At 65.2% G+C, this 15,609-nt stretch overlaps 1 protein-coding gene across 1 annotated transcript in view; it reads left to right on the forward strand.

Moving 5' to 3' along the window:
- LOC105881641 (stem-loop histone mRNA binding protein) overlaps positions 1–15,609 on the forward strand; it is a 230,380-nt gene that overhangs the window by 102,592 nt on the left and 112,179 nt on the right. The window lies entirely within an intron of this gene.

Consider the following 15,609-nt stretch of genomic DNA (forward strand, 5'->3'; position numbering starts at 1 on the left):
ACGGCTTTTGATCCTGCGCTGGGCGCAGAGGCTCCATTTCTTAGTGTCCCCTTGCGGCCGGGCAGGGGGACTCCATTTCTTAGAGTGTAACACGGAGGGCATAAATGAGGGGCGACGGAAACTACATCTTCCAGAGTGCCCCGCGGGCAGTTAGCCGGCAGTGCGCGGACTTCAGCTCCCAGGGTGCCCCGCCGGCGGCGTGTGGGGGTGGTGGTCGGACTCCATTTCACAAAATGACCCGCGGGTGGCGTGACGTTGGCTGGGTCGGATCGGACTCCATCTCCCACTGTCCCCTGGGGCCGGGGGTCGGGACTCCATTTCCCGGAATGTCCTGCGGGCGGCATGAGTGGGCCTCCGGGGGAGACTCCATCTCCCAGAGTGCCACGCGGCGAATGGGCGGGGCGGCAACATCAGAACGGCCTGGGACCGACCCTTTTGCCGGTCGCCAGCGCCCAGACGCTGGGCATCGCTGGACGACCTCCTGGCGACGGTGCCATGGACTGCCCTGAGGTGATTTTCACGCTGGCCTACCTGGTTGTCGCCGTGTGCTTCGTATTCATGCCCGACGAGTTCTCGGCCGGGATCACCGTGCAGAACCTGCTGTCCAGCTGGCTGGCCAGCGAGGATCCCGCCTTCGTGCCTTTCCAACGTGCCCCGCGAAGCCGTAACGCTGCTAGGGCACTCGCTGCTGCCGATCGGTGAGGCGCTGCCCACTAGCTCCCATCCCAGGATGAGGATGCGAAAGTTCTGTGAGTGTAGCTGCGGGAGCCTGGGGCGTTGGTGTGGGTGCAGGGGGTCCGGTGGGTGATGCTGCCCTGACTGGGCCTCGGTCTCCCGTTCGGCATTGACCTCGAGGGCTGCTGTAAGCACTCTTGGGGTGGGGACTGGCGGCCTGCTTGCCTCCCAGGAGGGGCTGCTCACTACAGCCCCCTAGCCCCAAGTGCTACCTGTGGGTTGTGCAGGGTGGCTCGAACTGCAAACCTCCATCTGCTCCCCTATTTCTGCACTGGGTCCCTGGACATCTGGCCCCTCCATAAAAATAGAGCTCAGGGGACCTAAGGTGCTGCCAAGGTCACATGACAGGTCTGAGGCCAGAGCTTCTGCAGGAGCTGAGGGGGCATGGGGTGGAGGGGGTGCAATGGCTCTGAGAACCTCTGGGGGGCTGAATGGGAGGACAGGACCACAGGCAGGCAGTCGGGGTTGCCCCAAGCAGTCAGGGACTGAAGGCGACCCAACCTGCATCCTGAGCCTTCCAGCCCCGGACGTGGCCACCCCCATCACTGGCACCCAGCCGCCTCTCCGCCCACACGCCCACTTTAGAGGTGGGGAAACCGAGGCAGGCAGAGCCCATGCTGCCCTGAACATGAAGGAATGAGCGGATTACTGGGGTCTTGAGGGCCTCATACCCCAGTTCTGCTGCCTGTGAAGGGCTCTGAGTTCCCTCCAGCTTTTCAGCCACATCTCTGTGAGGGACTGGGGGGCTTCCAATCTGGGAGGAGGGCAGTTTCCCAAGCCCCAGGCAACATGCCAGGCCAGGGTTCAGTTCCTGCTGCAGGGTTGGGAAACGGGAAAGTCACAAATGCATAGGGGAAGTGATGGCAGGCGAGGTGCGGGCTGTTCCAAGCTGGGGTCCAGCCACCACACCCCCCAGGCCTCCATCTCACCCAGTGCCTCTGGCAGGGGACAGGCAGACAGGTTGCCTGGGTAGGGGCGTCCTGGACCTGGGACCCGTTGACCCTGTCTCTTTGGAGATGAGATTTTCACTTTCTTTCCAGAGTCTCCTGGGGTCAGCAACAGGGGCAGCTGGAAGGCCGGGAGGGGCCCGGTGGCGGTCGGTGGGCCCAGTGTGAGGGCCCGACAGGGTTAATGAGCTGCCTCTGCTCCCACTGTTGTGGCTCCGGTCATTAAAACCCCATCTCCTGCCTGTGTCCCAGCCCTCCAGGGCCTCCTGGGGCCTTTGTCTCACTTTCTAAGGCTGTGACAGGATCAGGCTGGGTGGGGGCCCCAGGAAGAGAGGGGGCCTGTGGCATACAAAGCCCCCGGCCCCTGGCCCCCCGCCCTGGAGCCTCCTCTGCCAGGATGCCCTCTTTGGGGGCTGGCACGGGCCGGGCTGACGGGAGTCCCCTGAGCCCAGCCCTGGATGGATCCGCCCTGGCTGCACCCCGCGGCCACCCCCACGCTGTTCCCAGGCCCCTCGGCGGGTGGAGAGCCCCCGGCCCTCCTCGCATTTGCCCACGGTCCGCTGCAGGTTACTAGGAGTCAGGTGGGGGCAGCGTGCGGCCGGCAGCCTGGCCAGGAGGAGGATCCGGGCGGGGGGCGGGTGCCCAGGGACAAAGCCCGCTTGTGATTAAGTCATCTGCTCAACGGTACCACGCACACCACCCAGCCAACCAAGACCCGAGCCTGCCCACACCCCTTGCTTTTGCCCCTGGGCCAGGCCCACCGTCTAACCCACTGTGCTCAGGGATGTCCGCCTGCCCCTGCTCCATGGCCTCTCCTGCCCAGGTGCCATGACCTCCTCCCAGGGCCTGGCGTCCTCCTGCCCCTTCTAGCTCTGCCGCTGGCCTGTAGGTGACAACAGCCAACGCCCTACTGCCTCACTGCACCCATCCCTTGCATGGGCCGCCTAGGCTGGAGAAGCATCTGAGGACTCGCTCGCTCAGTGCATCCTCCAGCCCTGACCATGCTGCCCACCCACCCCGAGCTCCCTGAGCTGGAGGGCCCAGGAACTGGCTGGGTGGGCACGTGGCCACCCGGCACGTGGAAGGGAGTGGTGTCCGTGAGCTGCCAGTGGACCCTCCCACGGTGCCTCTGTTGTCTCCACCAGCAGGACCCCCACACCCTTGGGGGGAAGAGTCCAGCCTAGAGCAGACCCTGGGGGCACCAGGGCTGGGATGGGGTACTATCTGGGCATGCAGGGGCTTCGAGGAAACGTGTTGTCACTGTCCCCTTGCCACCCACCCTACAGGCACCAGTGGGCATTTGTGGGGCCCTGGCCTGACCCCAGGAGAGCCCCCCAAGCTCACTTTAGAGCAAACACCAAGTGGGGAAGGCCTTTGTCGACAGGGCCAGCCCCCCCCCCCTGCCTAGGGAGGCTGTGGGGGTGGCCAGGAGCAGGCCTGGTCTGGAAGGGTGTCCTTGGGATTATGGCCCACAGGCTGAGGAGTCGGGGTTTTAGGATGGGGCGGAAACTTCCTGGGATTTGCTGCTAATCAGGGCCTGGGGTGGCCACAGTTTATCTCTGCCTCAGTCACAGGGTCACGTTATCTGAGCCTGTCCTCTGGCCAGAGTTGTGGGGGCTGGGGAAGGGCGGGGCTCAGTGGGCCAGATGGGGGAGGGCGGAGCCTGGCCTGACCCCCAAGGCCCCTGGAGCCCCTCCTCCCCGTGAACTGCTCTGTGGCCTGGGGGCACAAGTGGGCATAAATGAGGTGCCCAGGGTCACTGTCTGTGCTCGCTGTGGGGAGCAGTGGGCCCTGGGGCCTTGCTAGGAACCCTCTTCCCACCCCAGGAGCTTGCCACTCCCCTACTCTTCCTGGAGACCCTAGCCAGGTTACAACCTGGTGAGGATGGCTTTCCTGAGTGGTCCTGGGCTTAAGCTTCTTTGTTCCAGCTCAGCTGACCTCAGGGGGCTGGGTTCCAGGAAGGCTGAAGAAGAGACCCCTCACCCGCCTCCACCACATGCCCACCACATCCCCACTTGGCAACCCCGTGCTGCACCAGACCCACTGTCCACCTGGCCAATCCCTGCACCTGTTCTTTTCTAGTACAGGTGTGCCCGCCGCTGTCCCTTCTGGTTGTGGGCCCTTTCCCTCAGCTGGCTGCTTTCACCCCACCCCGACTGGGAGCCAGTGAGGGGTGGGGTCTCCATGTTCTCAGGTGTGAGAGGGTCAGCACCCATCTGGATGGGCCAAGTGCCATGCCAGCCCAGGGGACTCAGTGGTGCCCGGATGGAACCATCTCCCTGCACTGGGGGCTGTGGCTGCTGTCCCTGCGAGGGCTCAGGGCTGGCCAGGGGTGGACGGCAGACTTGCCAGCCACCTGGGCCTCTCCCAGCCTGTGCGGCCTCACTGAGCTGGTTCCATTGGCTGGCAGGGCTACGGCTATCGACGGGCGGGGGCTCTCAAACCAAATGTCTTCTTCGCTGCCAGACAGGGAAGGTCTCTTGGAGGCTAGGTGTTGGGCTCAGGGCACAGGTGGCCTGCACTACTGGGGTGGCACTATGTTGGTGGGACCCTGCAGTCGCCTACTGTGGCCGGATTCCTGCTGGGCAGTGATGCTGGCGCTGGAGGCATTGTCAGGGGAGGGACAAGGAGAAGTGAACCCCTGTCACTGGGGGCAGAGCACGTCGGGCCCAGTTTATGCCTGCCACCCGCCTGGACCCTCGTGCTCAGGCCTGTCCAGGCTGGGCGTCCCCAGAAACTCAGGATGAAGCCAGGAGTTGGGGGGCTGTGCTGTTCTCCCCAACCCATTCCAGCTGGGGCCTTCCATGCACCTCTACCCAGGGGCAGTGGCCAACCCTGGGTGCGGTGTCCTCTGGAATGGGCCTCAGGGCCCCATGAGGGAGAGGAACTCGGTCCCCTTCCACATCCTCTTCCCCACATCCCAAACTATCCCATAAACAGGAGGTGCTCACGAGGTCTGTCCTTGGACTGTTACTCCCTGGGCTCCTCTCGCGCCTCTGCCCTCTTGCCTTGGTGCCCGCTGTCCCCGCTGCCTCTTCCTGTCACTCTCGGCGGCAGCACCTCCTGACTGCAGATTGCAGCCACCTACTTTCATCAGACCCCCTTCCTGCACGCACCGACAGCCCCCCGGGCTGGCTGGGAGCTCCTGAGAGCACAGCCCCATCCCCAGCAGGCCTGGGATGATGCACGTGGTCAGTGAATGTTTGCAAAGGAGCAACAGGCGGACAGATGGGTGGGCGGCCTCTGGGTGCAGCGGCTGGTGGCAGAGCAGTGGAGGGAAGAGGCTGCGGGAGGGGCGGCTCAGGCTGGGGCGGTTATGAGGCTGAGAGGGCAGGAGTGTCGGGCTTCCGGGCTACCTGTCAGGGGGGTGAAAGCCCCGGGGCCGGCCGCCCACGCAGTCCTGCGTGTGGGGAGTAGGGCCCGTGGTGCCAGCTCGTGCCACGGCACCAGTAGTGTGAGGCCCCGGCATGCACCAGGAGGCCGGGCCAGCCAGGGCCGGCTGGGGGTCTGGCCTGAGGTGTTCTGGCTCGGGCAGCTCTCACCTCTGCCTCCCCCTGCCTGGAACAGAGCTGGGGGCCATTGGTGGGTGGGGAGGGGTAAGTCATCAGTATTGGGGAGCCCCGCACGAACTGGCACCCACACCTGCCTTAGTGAGCCCACAGGCACCCCTGCCCTTCTTCGCACTCTGAACGGGCACCAGGCCCAATGTGATGTGTCTGCTGTGGGGAATGGCTGCCAGCCTCCACTCACTCAGGTTGTCTTGGGGGTCACCAGGCGGTCAGGCACCAGGGGGAAGGAGGATGACACACAGCATCTACCCAGCCACCTGCCAGTCCAACCAGCCACCTCTGGGCCTGCTCAGATGCCCCTCCTTGGGGAGCCTGGCCAGGTGCTCGGGGATGCCAGAGCCCCCTGCACTGGCCACTAGGCTTTCTGGCCTGCCCAGGGCCAAGAGCGTCTCTCCCCTTCCGTCCCCTGGTGGGCTTGCAAGGGCCCAGGCTGGGGCTGGGGTCACCTCTGGGTTGCTGATCATGGCAGGAGATGGGGAGCGTGGTGGATCGTCCCCAAAGAGCAGGACAAGCCTGGAGAGAGCGCCGGTGCCCAGATGCAGGGGTTCTGAGTGCACCAGGCGGCCACCCCACATCTTCTCTGTTCTGGGCACATTTTTCAGGCAGGGGCACCGAGGCCAGGCAGGGGCCAGGTCAGGGCTCCAGGAGGCGCCCCAGACCCTGTGGCCACCGCGCTGGAGGCAGGGCAGGTTCTTCTCGGTAGCCCACAGCTGCCGTCCATCCAAACTGGAGCCTGCTGGCCTTGGCCAGGCACGGCGGGGATCGGGTTACCAGGCCGCGCCAAGGCAAGAATGGTGCCTTGGCTCCTCTTGGGCCACTCCCACCTACCCCTCCTGGATCACCATGCAGGGATCTGGGGCCTGTGACCATGCTGCCTCCATCAGCCCCTCCTGGAGTGGGGGTGCAGCAGGCAGGCAAGGGAGGGGTTCCGGGCAGACACCAGGCCGCCACCTCCACAGGAAGAGCCAGGAAGGCAGAGCAGGCAAATCTTATTAGCTGGCAGACTTCCGAAGTCCCCATTGCTGACCACCCAGCGACCTTCCTCCTGCCGGCCCAGTGGAGGTGGGAGCCGGAGGCCGCTCACCCCGTGTGCGACCCTAGCGGGTCTCCCCAGAGTAGGTCGTGCCAGGGGCTGCATCCCCCTCAGAGTCCTCCCTCGGCCAGGCCAGCTCCCCTTGCCCTTGCCCTGCCCCGGGCTCACTCTGGCTGAGAAGGCTCCTGGGTGTCGGGGCACTCTCCTTGCTTGGAGGGAGCCCAGGGGCTTGTGGGAGGCCTGTCCAGTGCCAGGGTCCCACTCAGCAGCCTGGGCTGTGGAGGCCTCAGGGATCGGCCCCCACTTGCCTGGAGCCAGGACAGAGTCGCCATTCAGTGGCCAGAGGTTCCTATGTGGCCCGGTGCTGTCCCAGGGGCTCAGTGCTGGCAGCAGGCTTGGCCCAGCCCATGGAGAAGGCATTTCCTGGGCAGTGTGGGCCAGGCGAGGGCGTGCAGGGCCAGACCCCTCCCGCCCCAGGAGCCCTGACACACTGAGCTCCCGCTGGCCTGTTCCAGGGTCTGGGCCAGGACACTCCAGGGACCTCCCAGCCTAGAAGGGTCTCTCGGTTGGGGCACCAACCCCTCTGCTTCCAGCTGTGCCACCCAGATAGTTCTGTGCCAAGCCTGTGTCCCCGAGCCTCAGTTTCCCCACCTGCAAAATGGAAATCATGGCAATGACAGCCTCTTCCGTCGCAGGACCCTGCAGCAAAGGCTGCTGGTGCGGCCTGGGCCGGGGCGCTGTCAGCCGAGCCGGCCTGTGGTCTGCACTCCCTTCCTCCCAGACCAGGCCCAGCGGGCAGAGCGGCCATCCACGGGGTCCCCATCTGGAAACGATTGTGCTCACGGCCCTCAAAGATGTAATTAAAATATATTGGGTTTTATGCTCCTTCCTGGGCTGGGGCAGAATCCAGGCTGGTTATGAAATCGGATCGTGCTGACGTCGGGCATGGGGGGGCACACGGACTTGGACAGCGTCTGCCGGTCCAGACTGCCTTCGTGGCTCCCGGGGAGCACACAGCACAGACGAGCCCGAGGCCTCCAGGGAGGGGAGTGGGGCAAGTGCCCCAGGGCTTTGCTGCACCCACTGCGCCTGTCCCCGGGTGATCCTGTGCACACTCTGGGGCCTGGAGCTGCCAAGGAGCCAGCGGAGGCTGTGCCCTCAGTTCCCAGGCCTGGGGCGGACACCCCCAGAGTCGGGCAGCGAGACTCCGGGCTCAATCCCGTCCCCTTTTCTTCCTCTCCTGGTCCTTTGTCCTCCGGCCTCACCCTCCCACCCCAGGAAGCCTCCTTGGTAGATGCCCCTCTACGAGATTTGGGTCCTCCTCCCCGATGTGGCCCCATCTGTGAGATCCACCTGAGGGTCACCGAAGCCCCTAGGCCCAGGGTGGCTTGGGGTCAGAGGGGTGCCTACCTGGCTGTGACCAGTCCCTCACCCAACTCTGGGGACTGCGTGGAGAATGGGCCATCTCTCTCTCCTGCCTGTGCCTTACCTGGCCGTCCCTGGCTGGAGCTGCCACACCTGCTCTGAGTGCCTGTCAGCTCAAATGCCTCCTCCTCCAGGGAGCCCTCCACCCTTCCTGCAGCCTTCAGTGCCGCCTCCTTTGTCCCACCCTAAGCTCAGATTCCTAGGTAGGCCTGTGCCCCTCCCAACCTCAAGAGGTGGCTGCCCACCTGGTTTCACAGCTGAGTTGTCTGTCAGCCTCTGCCTGGTCTGGAGGTGACCGGGATGATGCCAGGAGCTCCCCGTCACAGCCCATGTGACCCAGGTGCTGGAGCCTCGTGAGGCCCCAGTGAAGAAGTGCTTCCCGGTGGGCACCAGGGCCCGAGGACAGGGCTGCCCGCAGAGCACTAACCATGTGCCCTGGCTCCTCCCCCGGGCCCAGCTGAGTGCCTGCTGTGTACTGAGCTGGGCGCCTGCTGTGTACCTGGCGACCTCCTCCCCTGTTTGAGGCTGAGTGCTCCCCCACACTCCTCCCCAGCAGCCTGGCTTGGAGCACCTTCAGCACCAGCCCCAGCATGGGTAGCGCTCCCCTTCCAGATGCCTGTCTAACCTCGGAACTGGTGAGAGATTGTGTGCGGCTGTGCCGCTTCCCCGCGCCAGCAGCAGGGCCTGACTGCCCTAAGACCCTGATGCCAGGCTCCCTGGCGGGAAGAAGCCCTGTCTTTGGCCACTGGAGAAGCCCACGTGCTGGTGAGCAGGATGAGCTTAGAAGGGGGTGTGGGGGCTTTTCCAGGGAAGGGCCCCTGGGCTCTGCGGTCCTGCAAGAGCCCCCAGCCCCCACCCCCAGCAGGCAAGGAACCCGCCCAGGTCTCTGTGCAGGGCTCAACGGGGGAGGGCACGAGGCCACTCGACCTCCATGTCACCGAAGGCAGCGCAGGTGCCCCTCCCGCCCCGTCCAGGCACAGGCTATGTCTTGGTGGCCGTGGGCCCGTGGACCGCTGGTCTAGAGGGACTGACTGCTGTCTCTCGAGGGTGGAGCTCAGGGGCCTGGATTTGATGGTTTGGGCCCGGGGACTCCCATGGGCAGCTGGGGGTCCACGGGCTGGCCAGGATTGAGGGGGGAGCGAGGGGAAGGAGAGGGCGGTGCCTGCCTCTCTGCCTCCTCACCTCCGCTTGGAGTCCTCACTTGCCAGCACCCCAATCCAGGGGCCTGCTGCTCTGCAGGGCCCGGGGCACCTCCTCCAGCAAGTGTCCTGCCACAGGGGCAGCTCTGGCCTCACCCAGCTGTCCCCAGCCAGCGGAGGGGGCGAGTCAGGCTGGGCCCGGTGGGGCACCAGGGGCCAGACAAGCCTGGGCTCGGGGCAAAGGTACATTCCTGCTTTCTGGGTGTGTGGGGAGGTGGGTTCCCAGAAACGCTGAGGAGGCCTGGCTGGCGGCCCGTGGGGAGAGCCCCTGGCGCTTCCTGCTTGGCCAGAAGACAGGCCGCCCGGAGCTCAGGAGGAACCGGCCGACAACAACAATAAGCAAAACGGCTGGCTTTCCTAGAGCCCTCCCTCGTGCCCCCAGAGACCCCAATCACAGGAGGTCCCCTGGCACCCCAGCCTGGGCACAGCTGTCGCTATGTCGCTGTGTCTTGCGGTGCTGCTTCCCCAGCCCCTCCAGCCACCCTGTGGTTCCTGCCCAGCTGTCCCCGGCTCCCCAAGAGGCCTGGCAGGGGGTGTCACAGGCCCAGGGTGTTCAGGGAAGCGGCACGGGGCAGAGATGGCTGCGCGACCACGGGCAAGTCACGTCGCCTGTGGGGTGGGGTGCTGCCTCGACCCGCCCTGCCCCTGGGGGTGGAATGAGCTCATGTTTCTGGCAGAGGCGCAGCACCTGGCGCGCAGGGAGCCCTCGTGGGGCGAGCCACGGCGTGGGCACGTCGGGGCGGGCGCAGATCCGGCCCTTGCCCGCCTGGCTGGGGCGGCCCTCTGGCTGGGTAGGGCCTCCCAGGGGGACACAGGGAACCCCTTGGCAGCCTACAGGTTGGGCCAGTCGGGCACTGACCAGCATTCGAAGCCTCCTCTAAGAGACAGGCCCTACCCTGGCAGTGCCCATTAGCCCTCCACTCAAGAGCCCTCTCCTCCAGGGAGCCCTCGATGCTGGGGCTGCCCCCATCCCCACCCATGTCCACAGGGGTGTTCCCCTCAGAGAGGAGGGGTGACCAGCCTGGTTTCCATGATTTGTGCGTCTTCTCCAGCCTGGGGGTGACAAGGGACCCTGAGCCCTGAGGGGTGTGGACAGCAGTCTCAGGCACCACACTGTGCTTAGGAGGAGTCACTCAAGGTTGCTTCACTCCTGTCACCTTGGAGGCCCAGGTCCCCCAGATCCCAGGCCACGGGGCAGAGACTCCTCACTTGTGAGCAGCCCCCAGCTTGGAGAGCACATCTTAACCTGGACGCCTGGGCACAAGGGCTTGAGCCTCCAGACCCTGGCAGTGGGCGAGCCTAACTGGTGGGGTGGAGAGGCCTCAGACGGGGCGATGCGTCCTGGCAGGGCCCTGCCGTCCCGGCTCCGCCCTGGCGCGGCTCTGTGTGTGAGCCGCCGGAGGGCTGGTCTAGGGGACCCTGGGCCGGCCTGGCCATGTGTTTCTGATTCCTCGAGGCCTCCCCAGCATGGTGTGTGTGCAAGAGGCACCACCCACCTTGGGCCCGCCCAGTGCCCAGGCTGCCTCGGCTGCCCAGCCTGCTACAGGAGGACCCACGTGGCAGCCCCAGCACATCTGGGGTGGGGTTGGGGTGGACCTGGTGGGAGGCCTCCTTCCAGGTCCAGAGAAGGCTGGGTCACATGCCAGGACCTCCGTGCAGGACAGAGGGGTCAGGGGCCTGCCTGGGGTGCCAGAGCAATGGGCAGTGCCGGGACCAGCCCAGGCACTGGCCTCCAGGGTGGGCTCTGTCCCCCACCATCTGTTTGCTGGAGGAGCTGCTGGGCCAGTCGGGAGGGGGCTGTCTGCACCCTGTGGCAGTGCTGGCCTTGCCAGTTACGGGGCTGGCCCCACTCCTCCCCTGAGCCTCTGCAGCTCTGGCCTCCAGACATGGCAGGGACCGTGGCATGTGTTGGGAGTGAGTGCCCCAGTCAGAAGTGTAGTGGAGTAAGGCGACCTCTGCGGTGTGCAAGGTGGTGACAGGGGACATGTGACAAGAGCAGCGGGACCCTTCTGGCCACAGGGGGCTGCTGGAACCCACCCCCGATGCCATACCCTTCCCTCCCCACAGTACTGAGGGAGCCGGCATGTTCTGTGCCTGCCCCCACCCTGGCCAGATCCTCTTCACAGGGCAGGGACAGGCTGTTCCATCCCCAGCCATATCCCAGGGCCTGGAACAGTGCACGGAACAGAGGATTTGCTCAGCGAACATTTGACCTGTAGATTTAAGAATGACCGAGTGTGTGATGACATCTCAGGGCCCTGTCTGCAGACTGATGGGGACACCGAGCCTTGTGACTAGTGGGTGGGGGTCTACCCAGAGCCAACAGCCTGGCCCCAGCCCACCCAGCCCCAGCTGTCTGGTACCAAGCACCACCCCTGCTGTCAGGACACCAGCCCCGAGTTCTGGGAGGGGCCGCAAGGCCATGGTCACCAGATGCCACAGGCAGAAGCCCTGGGGCCTGCCGGGCTCCCCTTTGGCTTGGCCCGAGGCAGTGTCCAGTGCAGGGGGACCTGCCATGAGAGCAGGCCCCGAGAGAGCTCCCTCAGGTGGCACCCCATCTCTCAGGCCCTGTCCCTCTGCTCTCCTAGGAGGGCCCCAGGAGGTGCCCCAAACTGCGATCCCAGGAAGGGCGCTGTATGGAGGGGACCTCAGCACTATAGCCCTCCTCCCCTGGGATCCCACCTACACCGTGGTTCCTCCCAGAACAGCCCTGCAGGCAGGCGCTGTCCCCCCAAGTCCCACAGGCCCTAGGAGTGGACAGACACGATGCCTCTACAGACCCGGGGGCCACTCGTCTGCAGAGGACCCAGGCGCACAGCAGCCCTTTCTTTGAGGGTCTCAAGGCCCCTCAAACAGCCCTTCTCCATCCAGCCCCCAACCCCATTTGCACCCCTTCCTCCCTCCACTCCCCTCTGCAGAGTCCAGCCAGGGTGGGATGTTGTGAGGAGTCAGGGCAGGGGTGGATACAGAGACAGTCAGGGACCCCGGGGGCTGCAGGGCCGAGGGACCCTGGCCACCCCTCTGCAGGGGCCTTAAGCCCTTACCTGACCCCCTACTGGCCTGGAGGGAGGGGCCGAGTGGAAGTGAGGCTGACTGTGGGGGCTCCCGGTGCATGCACATTCATTCATTCATTCATTCATTCATTCATTCACTCATTCCACAGACGCCCTGCGACGGTCAGTGTCCAGCGTAGGGCTTGGAGCCAGGACGGGGTGGTGGGGTGGGTGTTTCTTGGAGGAGTCCGGTCCACGCCTGCAGATTGCAGAGGTGAGGGGTGCCCAGCAAAGCCTGCAAGGATGACAGTGAGGACCAGGGTATCTGGCTGGTGGCTCAGGGATACAGTGTCCACCCCCAACAGGGTGAGTTCCTAGAGCACAGCTGGATGGGGCTGGGCCCTGCCATGGAGCCCCTGTTCCACCCCCAGGCTGGCCCAGACCCTCAGCAGGCAAGCCCCACAGTGGCCGGCCCTGTCCTCCACAAGCCTCATGGGGCCCTGGCGAGTGCTGGGCCCACGGACAGATGGGGGAGGTCTGGGGAGGCAAGGCTGGTTATTCCTGCTGGGAAGTGCCCCCGGGGCCCCCTATACGACCCAGGCTGCCTAGAGGACCTGGGATGGCTGGTTCCACGTGGTTGGCAGGAGGGGTTCAGGCGGCCCAATGGCGCCCCCTGCAGGCTTGCAGGTCCAATGTCTCAGCAAGGCTGCCCAGCCAGAAGTGTGGGTTGGGGTGCGTGGGTCTGGGAGCCAGCCAGGATGCACATGTGCAGCCCCTCCACCCATGGGCACACCCCACACCTGCATCCCTGCACCGTGAGCACACCCCAAGGCAGGCCTTGACTCGGGCAGAATCCCGTCCTGGGCCTCGTGTAGCCCAGGGCTGTGGGGTCAGGGCCAGCTGTTCCTATGAATGCGTCCACTATTCCTCGAGGACCTCCTTAAACAGGGACAAGGGACATGGGTTCAGCCCACCTAGGGCAGCCCGAGGGTCCAGTGAGAGGGTGCTTAGAGTCTGGGTTTGAGTGTCTGAGTCACAGGGACACCAATGACACTCAAGTTTCCTTACCAGAGAGTGGGGTGGCAGGCCCGAGGAGGTCCATCCTGGGCATGTGGCAACCCTCACTGGCTTGGACTCTGGGGAGCCTGAGGTTCCACCTGGGCTTGGGGCAGCCGTGGCATGAGGGTGGTAGGGCCTTCCCCCGGGCTCTTGGTAGGCCAGGTAGGGTGGGGTCACAGGGGGTGATGCCCAGCAGGGAGTGCTTGAGCTATGGTCAGCCACTCTGGCCAGTCTCCCTGCATCCCCAGCCCACACTTCGCCCAGAGGACCCTGCTTCCTGTCCCTCTAAGCAACGTGGGGGCGGTCCCTGCAGAGGGAGGGCCTGAAGGAAGATGTGAGTGACTGTGAGCGCTTGGGGAAGCCATGGCCACCAGCTTTGGAAGGGTCTTGAGCAGCCCAGGGAGGTGCTGGGTGCTACACTGGGAGGTGATCTCAGAGGGGTGGGCGTGCCCTGCAGGCCTGACTTCTCCATGTGTGGCTGAGCCCTGGGGCCACCCCAGGGTGTGCAAGGTAGCAGCCTCGGGGAGGAGGGATGGGCGGGGGTGCTGTGGGCTGCGCAGCCCTGACCTCAGCGTCTCATCCTGTTGCCTTCACACACCACTGACTGGGGGCGCAGACATGGACCTTTATTTACCACAGTTCTGGAGGCTGGAAGTTCGAGACCAGGGTCCTGGGGAGCACTCCTGCCTCCTCACCGCGTCCCACATGGCAGAGTGTGCTCTGGCCTCTTCCCCTTCCTGTGAGGACACTAATCCTGCCAGGCCAAGGCCCCACCTTCATGACCTCCCCTAACCTTAAGTATCTCCCTGTACCGGCCCCCACACCATGGAGCACCCACCTGGGACCCTTGCCTCCTGGGAGGGGGCAGCCTGCGCCAGCTGCCGCCCCTGTGGTCACCCCTCCTCTCTCCTGCTCAATGGTTAGAACTGGCAGGCAGCCCCCAGGGTAGCTCCCCGTTTCCCTGGTCCCCTCCTCCCGGTGGGCAGCCTCTGAGGCACTGGCCTCGTAGATGTGCAGGAGAGAGACAGGGATGCGAAGTCCAGGCCCGACACCGTGTGCCCAGCGCTGGTCATGTTTACCCGAAGGCCAGTGCCAGGGCCCCCGCCCGGCCTCACGGCCTCGAGTTAACTCAGGCTCCAGGATAAACACCCATTCAGCCGCACAAGGCCCCTTTGTCCTGGGAGAGAGGCTGCTCCCAGCCCAGGATGCTGCCTGGTGGCCGGTGTCCTCGGCACAGCCCCAGACCAGGCCGGCTGCCCCAACACGTCCAGCCGCCCTGCCTGGCCTTCTCCGGGCAGACTCCTGGCTTGGCCCAGCGGGGACAGGCAGGCAAAGCTGGGTGAGCAGGCTCCGGCTGCTGCTGTCGTCTCCCGAGGCTGCTTCAGAGCAGACCTTGGCCCAGTGGAGAGAGGTGGTAGCCTTGTGGCCACATGGCACCCCAGCCAGACGCACCTGCAGGCAGGTGGGGACGTGAACGGCAGGGCTGCCTATGGGCGGCTTCCGGGCCATGGGGCAGTGGACGAGCTCTGGAGGCCCCTCTGCTCCCCCATCCGCCCCGACCCCAGGCCGGGGAGGACCTGCCCACAACCTGCACTGGCCCGGCTATTCCAACCGATAGCCAATGGTCGCAGCGGACCTGGGCAGGCTCCCAGGGGCCCTCAGCCTGGGACTGTGCTCTTTGTATAGGACTGGGGGTCAGATGGTCGCAGGAGGCCAGTTGGAAGGTTCCACAGGGATCTGGAGCACAGCGGGCCATGGTGGGAAGTGGAGAGAGGCCTGAGACCTGGAGAACACTCTGCCAGCCCAGGTCCCCACCCCAGCAGTGCCTGGCAGCGGCTCACTGTGGCCTTCTGTCCTGCACCAAGCACTTCCTTCTACATGGGCTGAGGAACCTGCCTTCCTGCCCCTGGGGCCGCCAAGGCTCAGAAGGTCCGCCCCCCAACCCCCGCACAACTGCATACTCCTCAGCTTCCCTGGTAGCCCCCTTGGCTTCTTAGCACCCCAGCCCTGCCCCTTGAGGGCATTACCCACCTGGTCCCATCCTGCACCCTGGCCCACGGTGAGCAGCGACCCCTGGCGGCAGCCAGGTTTGTTGCTGCCATCCTGGCCCAGTCTCTGAGGCAGGTCCTGGGACTGTGTCCTGCCCCTGCCTCAATGCTGAGACTCCCAGAGTGGCTGGGACCTGGGCACCACCACATGACTGTGGCAGCATGCAGCCTGGTGGGGACACTGACACGCCACTGATGACAGAAAACACCGCTTCCATTTAAGTTTCCTCCTCAGCCTGAGCTGAGCATCGCTCACCTGTTGGCCTTGGCCGTTTCCACTTACCTGGTTCCGGAGGAGAGTGAGGCCCAGGCCCAGCAGTACCAGCCCCCGGGAACAGGTCAGCAGTGCCTCTTCCCAGCCCCACACACACCTGGGGACCCCCTGGCTGTCCCTGGTTCTGGGGGCCTAGGTGCCATAGCCCAGAGCCCTGGCGACCTGTGTCCCATCAGCTCGGTGCCTGTGTCCGGGGCCCCAGCCTGCCTCGGAACCTCTCAGTTGCCTCAGAGTCTGAAACATGCAGGTGGGCTGGCAGGCGGGAAACTTGAACGGGAGCTAACCCTGCCGTCTTGACAGAATGTCTTCTTCCTCAGGGAAACGTGT

The sequence above is a fragment of the Microcebus murinus genome, chromosome 16 (genome assembly GCF_040939455.1).
Source record: "Microcebus murinus isolate Inina chromosome 16, M.murinus_Inina_mat1.0, whole genome shotgun sequence".
Classification (NCBI taxonomy): Eukaryota; Metazoa; Chordata; class Mammalia; order Primates; family Cheirogaleidae; genus Microcebus; species Microcebus murinus.